The following is a 10,641-nucleotide window of genomic DNA, read 5'->3' on the forward strand; positions in this document are numbered from 1 at the left end:
GGAAGTCCTTCATGTCTTCTATGTGCTCGCCAATATTCCACCATGACCTACTGTATTCTTTAGATCAGTGAAGGAGAAGGGGAAAAAAGTAAAGGAAGAAGAGAAATGGAGCGGATTATGGCAATTAGAACTATTCATGGGGCCGGGTCGGACCAGGTTCGAGTCAGGCTTTGCCTTTGTATTTGAAGAATATACTCAGGCCCAAGCCCAAGCTTGGCTCAACCATCGGGCCTAGGTCTTGAGCCCGAGCCTGGCACTTATATAAAGCCCAAAGCCCGAGCCAGGCCAAAAAATTAGAATTTTTTGTTTAATTTACTTTTTTTTATTTTTTTAATAATATTTAAACCATGACTTAGTTATTAAAGTTTTTTGTTTAAGAAATTTTTTAAATTTATTACATAACTTTGTTATTTTAGATATTGAAAATTTAGTTATGTAAAACATTTTGTTATTTAAAATTTAAATAATATTTTATTGAAATTTGTAAAATAATATTTAGTTATGAAATTGAATAATTTATAAATTATAATTTATATTGTAATTACATAAATTTGTTATGAATTTCATAAAATATATAAAATTATTAATAATCTGAACATTATTAAATATATTTAATTATTTTTGTTTTTTTAATAAATATTTTAAAGTTATTACATAATTTCGTTATAGTATTTAAGTATTTATTAAAATTTATAATTCAAACTTTCTTTAGAAAGATACTAGCGGGGACCAGTGCGATGCATAGACTTTGTTAAGTGAAAGCTAAATAATAGAAATACGTAAGAGTAGATAATTGTTTTATATATTAAAATTTTAAATAATTAATAATTATTTATACTTTATATGTTATTTTTCATATTTTTTTGTAATAAAAAAATAAAAATAATTAATCTCAACTAAGGTCACTCATCAAATCAATGAAACCGACCAACTCAAAAAATGATAGGTAAGCTAAGCCAAACCAACTCTATGAATTAAATGAACCACATGCCTTTGTTTGTGTGCAAGCCCAAAGCTTAGTCAAGCCCATTTTAACCTCAACTTGTGCCATATTTTTTTGCATGTATTACATTTTATTTTATTTAAAATTTTAAATAATTAAATTTTTATTATTGATGTCATAGGCTAAACTCATTACTCATTAGGCCTAGAAAAACCATAAGCCTAGCCTGGGCATGTGTAGGGCTAAGATTAGGCTTGCAATCTAGGCTCGGGTGCGGGTTGGGTTGGGCGTGGGCTTAGGATAATGCACTTATCATTAGTACTAAAATCAGCCCAGCATAGCCCGACCCATGATCACCCCTAATGAGATAGAATGGTCTGAACCATTTGACCTGAACGGTTGAACCAATGACATGCAAATCAGTGGAAAAAGTGGGATAGCCTCTGAATCAGTTTTTAAAACATTGGTTGATACAACTCAAGTTGTCCAATTTCACTAGTGGTCAGTTAGTTTCAAGTGACCAACTCCCCAACTGGACCAAATTAGTTTGGTTGGCCAAATAATCTCTAATCGAATCGAACTAACGAGTGAACTCTTTTAATTTCAAATAAATTAGTAGTATAATCAAGTGTCAGATCCCAAGTCAGTCAGGTGCACCACCCTTGGATACGGACCTCCTCGGTGTCAAGTATGGTACGTTTGTTCAGTTCGGCGTCCTGGAGGCGAAGTGCTGGAGTGGTGAGCGAGGTGAAGTCTTGAGTTCGGATAGGGGAGTGTCCCGAACTGCCATGAGGCAGGCCAGTTCGGGTCATTTGCCTTGTGTGAGGCTCGGGGCCTAAGGGAGAGTTCGGGCTCCTTGTAGGGAGTTCGGACTACTGGTAGGGAATCCGAACTGTTGTTCCTCCCTTTGGTGCTCGCGCCCTGGGCGCGCTGTTGTGTCGAGCTGTTTGCTTTTGCCACGTGTTGAGTGATTACGAGGTCGGGCCAAATCTTCCTTCATTAATTGCCCCCCACTCCTCGTGCTAAGGGTCTTGCCTTGGAGCGGGGAGTTCGCAAGGTGGCAGGTGGATTTGTCCCGTACTTCGAATCTCGGTTGATTGATAGCGCGAGGTGCGTTGTCAGGGTTCTTTGGGTTTCTTCGAGCGCCCAAAAGGCGGGAAACGCGCCGACCTGCCTACAAATGCTGACAGACATGACAGCGCGTGCTTTATTTCAAAAATTCAAAAAGCGCACCACTGGGGGGACGTGACAGCAGGCATCTTTTCAAATTTTGAAAACGTGTCACTGCCGCCTTTAATGTGAGGAGACGTGCGCTGGCGTTTTGTCAGTTTTAGAAAGACGTGCGCCAGCGCTCTGTTAATTTCAGAAAGACGTGCGCCAATCACGTCTCGGTCTCAGGGGACGTGCGGTCAGCGCGACTGCGGGCCGTCGGATTGGCTTTGATCTGTGCTGTTGCTTCTCGGTCACTATGGGTATAAATAGTGGGGAACCCCAGTCCCTTTGTCACTTCTGTGCTTTGCCTCTTGAGCTCGCATCCAGGCTTTCAGTTCGCGTTCAAGGTTTTTGCTCGTTCAAGTTTCCGTAGTCTTGTTCAAGCTTTTTTCCGGGTGAGTACCTTCCTGGAATCCACCTTCTCTCCTCGATGTCTAGCTCAAATAGCTCAGACGATTCTTCAAGTGGGTCGGATGCAGGTTCTACGAACCGAGTTGCATCCTCTGATAGTCCTAGCGAGCCGGAGGTAGAGCTCGAGGAAGAGTTCGAACCCGTAGGTCGAGTCGCCTTGGGTAGTTTGGTGTCCACCTCTTGTCGGGGTCGGACGTTAGACAAGTTTGGCCCCTCGACCATGACGCCTGAGGGGTTCCAATCCCTTATTACCTATCACAATTTGCCTGGGGAGTACACTTATTTCATACCTTCGAGTAGCTTTCCTTGGGAACATGGTCCTGATGAGATCGTGATATTCCGGGAGCAGCTCACTATGGGGCTGCGATTGCCTTTCCATCCCCTCCTTGTTGAGGTCTTGAATCACTTCGGCGTTACGGTCGGCCAGCTTCACCCGAACTCCATTCGTAATTTGGTGGGGACAATCTCCCTATTTTGCGAACAGGGCTTTCCTTTAGACTTTGAGATCTTCTCTTCCATCTTAATTCTTAAGAAGCAAGCGGGTCTCCTCCCCGGGCGTAGGCGGGCGTATTACCTGTCTCCTCGCCTGGGTTTTAAGCTTTTACATGAACTTCCTAACAAGGTCTCGGCGTGGAAGCAGGACTACTTCGGGGTGCGAAGTGTGTTGGGGTGGCCGTTTCAGACCGGGTGGGGAGTGGCCGCCCCTGACTCCGGTGTTACGCTTGACAAAGAGACGGTGAAGGGCCTCCGGCAATGGGCGCGGCTTGGGCTAAAGTGCCAACAGTATTTGACGAAGGCCAAGCTCATTGTGGCCGGCCTGAGTTCGAGTAGGTTCCTTACTTAGAGGTTCTATTTTGCTCTGTCTCTTGGTTTTTTCTTATGCCGAACTCTTTTTTGCAGGTGTGATGGACTCATGAAGGACTCGTGGTGGGCACTTGTTTCAAGGCATGAAGAGGAGGAAGCGAGTCGCCAAGCGAACTCGCGCCGAGCTGCCCCGAGATGCGGAGCCCGAGGTACCGGACTACCCGTCAGAGGATCTGCCCAGGGAGCCCGAGATGGCTCCTCCAATGCAAGAAGCAGCAGGGGGCCCGTATGCTGAGACTACTTACACGGGGGCTCCCACCTACTCTGGTGCTCCTGCTTACTCTGGGTCTGCTCATACGCGAGCTAGGCCCTCGGGCTCGAGGGCCCCAGGGGAATTCAGGAGTGTGTTGTCGCCGACCCACGCTCTTTAGAAGAGTAAGGAGGCCATTTTCCCCGTGGAGGTCGCGGCGTGGACTGATCTCCCTCTGCACCAGGTGGCCTGTCATGCTGTTACTCATGCCATGGTGGTAAGTCAGACTTTTTATCGAGCTCTTTTGCTTTTATCCTTCTTGTTGTCGTTCTTTTGATCACTCGTTCTTTCTTTTTGGTAGGTGAACTCTTCTATCCATGCCTTGGCGGCCCAGGTGGAAAGGAGCTCGAGGCAGGCGCGAGCTGCTAAAGAGTCTCTTCGTGCTGCCGAGACGACTTCCCGAGCTGCTGAGGCGGCTGCTCGTGCTATAGAGGCTAGGCAGGCGAGGTCTCAGAGAGATGCCGAGGCCATGGGAGTCGTAGTGATGCACATGGCGGACCTGAGGTTGGATTTGCAGCATCAGGTCGAATACCTTCAGGAGGACATTAGGGAGAGGACGCAGATCTTTTCTCAAGGTATTGAAGATGCCAAGAAGAAGGTTGTCGATGAGTATATCGCCTCGCTGAGCTTTGACGACCTAATGGTGGACTCGTACCGAAGAGGTTTCAAGCTAAGCCGGTGGATGATCCGGAATACATACCCCGAGCTCGATATCAGTGCCATATCCACTTCGCGCATAACTCAGGAGATGGCCAATGCTGCTAATGGTGAGCCAGATTCCAAGGGCGAGGCAGGGCCTTCGAGTATAGTTGAAGTGCCTTCCGATAATGAAGAAGTAGCTCTGGGCCTGTAAATTTTTTTTTTTCGAAATGTACTCCCTTATTTTGAAATGGAATGACTTTTCTTTTGGTTAAGTGTTGGTTGTTCTTTCTCCCGAACTGAACGTATTTGCCGAACTGACCATACGTTCGGTCTGTTTCCTACCCGGGTTACCACACTCGCGCGGCCTGTTTTCGTTGTCTCCGTTTGGCCTTTGGCTGACTTTTCTTTGCTTGCCTATGCTGAGGTTCCTTCGTTAGCTCGGCATCCTAGCCCTTAGGCTTTGGTGGCGATTTTATCCACTTCGCTTGGTGGTCTATAGGTAGTACCACCTTAAGTTGACAATGTTCCATGCTCGGGGTACTTGCTTACCCTCTAAGGTTTCGAGATCGTATGCCCCCCCGAGTGCTTTCTTTACTCTGTTAGGTCCTTCCCAATTTGGTCTGAGTTTGCCCACGCCGGGTTTGGGTACCATGATCTTACGGAGAACCAAGTCGCCGACGCGGAAGCTCCGCTTCTTTACTCTGACATTGTAGTACCGAGCTACTTTTTGCTGGTAGGCCGCTGTTCGGATGTGTGCGAGGTCTCTTACCTTACCAGTAGGACAAGGTTGGTGCTTAACTCGTCTCCGTTTGTCTGATCGTCATATGCTTCTAGTCGCAGTGTAGGTATTTCGATTTCCGCCGGGATTACCGCTTCGGTGCCGTAGGTGAGGTTAAAGGGGGTCTCTCCCGTGGTGGTTTTTTCCGTAGTTCGATGAGCCCATAGAACACTTGGTAGCTCGTCCGCCCACAACCCTTTAGCTTGGTCTAGTCGTGCTTTCAGTCCGCGGAGGATGGCTCTGTTCATTACTTTTGTCTGACCATTTGCCTGCGGGTGTGCGACCGGTGTGAAGTTCTAACAAATTCCCATATCTTCGCACCATTCATGGAACTTCATATCCTCGAACTGTTTGTCGTTGTCGGAGATCAGTACCCGAGGTAGCCTGAAGCGACATACTATGTTCTTCCAAAAGAAGTTTTGTATGTTTCGGGCTGTGACTGTTGCCAGAGGTTCAACTTCTATCCACTTTGTGAAGTAATCTACAACCACCACTAGGAACTTTCTCCCACCTGTTGCTGGCGGGAATGGCCCCAGGAGGTCGATCCCCCATTGTGCGAAGGGCCATTGACTGGTGAGGTACTTGAGGTCGGCAGCAGGCTGATGGTGGATATTGGCATGCTTCTAACACTTGTCTTTTTTTCTGACGAGCTCGACGGCTTCTGCTTTCATCGTTGGCCAGTAGTATCCTTGTCGAAGTGCCTTTTGGGCGAGGGCTCTGCCCCTCAGGTGTCCGCCGCACACACTTTCATGAGTGTCGCGGAGTACGAGCTCGGCTTCGGCATGTCGCAAGCAACGCAGGTAGGGGAGCGTGTAGGACCGTCGATACAACCGTTCGTCTATTATGACGTATTTGGCTGCCTGGCGCTGTACCCTCTTGGCTGCATTGCGGTCCGCAGGGAGGGTTCCATCTAGCAAGAAGCTCGCGAGTGGGTCGATCCAGCTCGGCTCTGCTTCAAGGACGAGAGCGACCTCCTCTGCCCCACCGAGAATGCTAGGCCGAGGTAAGTCCTCTATGTACACGGTTCTCATGGTGTTGTGACTCGTGCTGGCTAACCGGGACAGGGCGTCGGCCCCAGTGTTCTCTGACCTCGGGATTTGCTTGATCAAGTGTGACTGGAAGTTGAGCAGAGCCTCCTTTACTTTTGCCAAGTATGCAATCATAGTGAGCTCGCGTGCTTCGTATTCGCCTGTAACCTGGTTGACCACGAGCTGGGAATCACTGTAGATAACTACGTGCTTTGCTCTTACCTTGTTGGATGCCGCGAACTCATAGTGAGCTGGGAATCACTGTAGATAACCTGGTTGACCACGAGCTGGGAATCAAGCGTCAGATCCCAAGTCAGTCAGGTGCACCGCCCTTGGATACGGACCTCCTCGGTGTCAGGTATGGTACGTTTGTTCAATTCAGCGTCCTGGAGGCGAAGTGCCGGAGTGGTGAGCGAGGTGAAGTCTTGAATTCGGATAGGGGAGTGTCCCGAACTGCCATGAGGCGGGCCAGTTCGGGTCATTTGCCTTGTGTGAGGCTCGGGGCCTAAGGGAGAGTTCGGGCTCCTTGTAGGGAGTTCGGGCTCCTAGTAGGGAGTTTGGGCTCCTTGTAGGGAGTTCAGACTGCTGGTAGGGAATTCAGACTGCTAGTTCCTCCCTTTGGTGCTCGCGCCCTGGGCGTGCTGTTGTGTCGAGCTGTTTTCTTTTGCCACGTGTTGAGTGATTACGAGGTCGGGCCAAATCTTCATTCATCAATTATTAATTATAATAGCATGAAATCTATTATAATTTTTTTTCAACTTTTAAGAAATTTTATAAATTTATTACATAGTTTCTTTATTTTAACTTTCAAATTTAGTTAAGTTAAATATTTAGTTACTTAATTATTTGAATACTATGTAAAATATTTAATATAATTTGTTACTTACCTTTTATTTATTTTAAATTTATTACATAATATTAAGTATTTTGTTATATAATTATTTAGCTATTTTAATACCTTGTTATTTAATTATGGAAATATTTAAATAATATTTTTTTTCAAAAGTTAAATTTTTATTATTTGAATAACATTTAAATAATTTTGTTATTTATTTTTTCAAATATTATTTATTTATTAAATTGAATAATCCTTAAAATTATAATCTGTATTGTTATTACATAATTTCATTATGAATTTCATAAAAATATATGATAGTTAATAATCTGAATTTTATTAAATCTATTATTTTTTTTATTTTTTAATAAATATTTTAAAATTTCTTCATAATTTCATTATAATATTTAAATAATTGTTACATTTTTTTAGTCGAACTTTCTTTAGATAGATATAGATGAAAAGTGGGGGAAAGGATAAATAGGAATTAGAGATAATTTAGTAGAGAACTCTCTCATAAATTAGAAAACTTATGAGATAAATAGGAATTAGAGATAATTTAGAGGAAAGTGAGAGATAGTGGTGTGACGTGACAAATAGGGGATAGGAACAAATTGGAGTAAGGATTGGCTTTACAAAGGACTTTTATATCCTTCCTAAAAAGTAGGTGCTCACTATATGAGTTTTGAGTTTTATTAGTTTCTTAATAACAATAAGAGAAAAAAGTGAGGTAAGGCATGCTGAGGTCACAACTCTACATACTTGAAAAGGACAAGCTATCTTACATAACCTACCTTATTTTAATGTGTTTGTGTGTATACTAGTAAACGTGTATGTGCATTTGCACGTGGCAGTATCTCTAAGACAAAAGTATTTATAATTTATGACCACTTTTTATAATTCATTTATCCAAAAATTATCAAGGTATTAAGTGGGTAGTTTTTGAACAGTTATAATTCATGGTTCAAACACCTTGACAGTTTTTGAACAGTTATAAGTGGGTAATTTTTGAAGTGAGAGTAAAGGACATATATGCCCTCTTTATACCCGTTGTGTGCTTAGCCAAAAGGATAAACTAGGATAAGAGATAATTTAAGAGAAAATAGGGATAGTGGTGTTGCGTGGTTAGAGATCAAAAAAACAAATCTCCCTTTCTTTATCTATTAGTTGTTTGTGAAAATTACATGGAATAAAATAAAATAAAAATTTAAAAAAATGAGAAAAAAAATAGACTTCCTTGTTTTAGTGTGTGTGTGTGTGTATAATGAGATGATAAGCGGTGATGGGGAATTTTCATACAATGAGATGATAATTTTTATATTAGGTCCATCTAAGCAGGGATGGGGAATTTTCATGATGTTTTTATGAGGTATTACATGTCCTACACCATTCGATCTGAATAGGGCATACAATAGTTACACTAGTGGCAATAAAAACGGAGAGATATATAAAGTTCTAACTTTCTTCTCAAGGAGTTTGGAACTAAAAAGTATGAAATCCCACAATTCTTATCTTATTGCCAATGGAGTTAGCCAAAATGTGAAGAACATTAGTGCCTAGTGGACTATTTTGTTGAGAAATTTAGCTACTTTACCACTACATTAATCATGGGCTAAAACTTTGAATCACAACCCTCAATGTTTTAATTTTTATTACCTTGCTTTTATGAGTTATCTTATTTTAATTTTTAAAGTTTAACTTATACAATGTACTCAGAAGGTTGAGAGAGAGAGAGAGAGAGAGTCCATTGAGGATGTGAGATAGTATTTAAGAGATGCTTTAGGAAAAATTATGTGGAGGAGATAGTTTAAGAGGAATTTTAGGAAATGGTAGGTTTTAGGAGTGATTCAATGAGATGACATAATTATTTAGGGAATTAAAAGTACTAAAATGAAAAAAAAAATACAAAGAGGATTTGGAGTCTAATGTGGATTAAACTTAAAGGGGATAACTTGCTTGGTCGAAGCATGTCCAATACCATGTCTTTCAGGTATCATAACTTTTGTATAAATAGATATACAAATAAATTTATTTTTGTGTGGTACCATGATGATTATGTGTTTTTGGGGATGGGGAAGAAAGATCTATATCGAAAATGGCACACTTATTTTTAAAAATCCCTACACTAGCTTTTGTTTTTCTCTTTCTCTCTTCAGTGATTGAATGCCTATATGACTCTTGGCTTTCTGCTTCTTATTTCCTATCAAACCAAATATATCTTAAAGTGCATCAAGAAGATTAATTGCTTCATATTCATGACATGAATAATGAATTATCTAAATTTAGCAGTACATATTTACGAACAAAAAAGTTTAGATGTAGAGTTGCAAACTACATATTAGTTTAGAATAATAACAAAAGCACATTAAAATATTCATTATAAAATTTGCAATTCATACATATAAATGAGTCTTAAAAAGGAAAAATAGTAACAATAGAACAATAAAATGTAGTTGGAAAAGAAAAATGGGATGGGTCCAAAGTCTTTGGCCTTACCTACAATGAACGAACATGAGAGAAGAGAGTTGAATCGTGGTGAGAAATTTCAATGGTTCCCTACCTTTGGTGTTAAGGCTTGATGCATGCCTCAATTGAGACTTAGGAGAGAGAGAGGGAGATCCAAAAGTGAGGTTTGTCTATTTACTTCATATATAATATTTATTGACTGTTTACAATGGATAGGTGCTAAGAAAACGGAACTAAATAACAAACTGAATACACTTGAAATGAGAGACTCAAAATTTTGGTCCTTAATGGTCGATGTTTTTGAACGGGTTAGAAGTAATGGAAGGGGAATGGGTTCAAGATTTTATTACCAATAAATTTGATAATTTTGTAAACTTATTATTTTATCAATTGTGGTAATTTTAGAGAAAATTAATATAATACAATTTTGTTAACTTACAAAATTAATATTGGTGAATTTGGACAAATTAGTATTGATAATTTTGGTAAGTAATTGTGGTAAACTATTTTTGTGGTAATTTTGTAAAATTCATTTACCAAAAAATTAATTAATAAAAATTTTGTAATTTACCAAAAATATTACTTTCAGTAAATTAACATTGGTTAACTATGAAGAGTTAATAATTTATCAAAAGTTATTAATTTTTTAAAATAAAAGATAATTAGTTTGTGGAGAAATTTATTGATTAATTTATATTAAAAAATAAAATATCAATAATTGAATTGACAAAAAATATTTAAAATTATTACATTTTCAGAAAATTGTTGAAAAAAGATAAATTATTTCGTTTTCAGAAAATTCTTGATAAAGTATTACATTTTTAGGAAATCATTGATTAATTTATATTAGAAATATTAAAAGATAAAGAATTTTTATTGAAAATAAAGGATAAATTATTAAAATTTCATAAAATTATTGAAAACAAAAAATAATTTGTTTTATTGCTAAAAAATTATTAATAAATTATTACATGTTCAGAAAAATTATTAATTAATTTATATTAGAAAATAAAAGATAAATAATTGTAATTTGAAAAATAATTATAGAGTGATCGCAAAGCTTATTGGCCATGACTAAATAGGGGTTGGTAATATAGTATAGACTTAGAGAACTTGACAATGTTGTCCACGTCTTCCATGAGAGTGATTAGGGACGGCAATTTTTCCCTACTACACCCTCAATGTGACAGTTTTCCCCTATTTTAACGGGGA

Source organism: Nelumbo nucifera, chromosome 1 (genome assembly GCF_055504915.1).
Source record: "Nelumbo nucifera cultivar China Antique chromosome 1, China Antique-T2T, whole genome shotgun sequence".
NCBI lineage: Eukaryota > Viridiplantae > Streptophyta > Magnoliopsida > Proteales > Nelumbonaceae > Nelumbo > Nelumbo nucifera.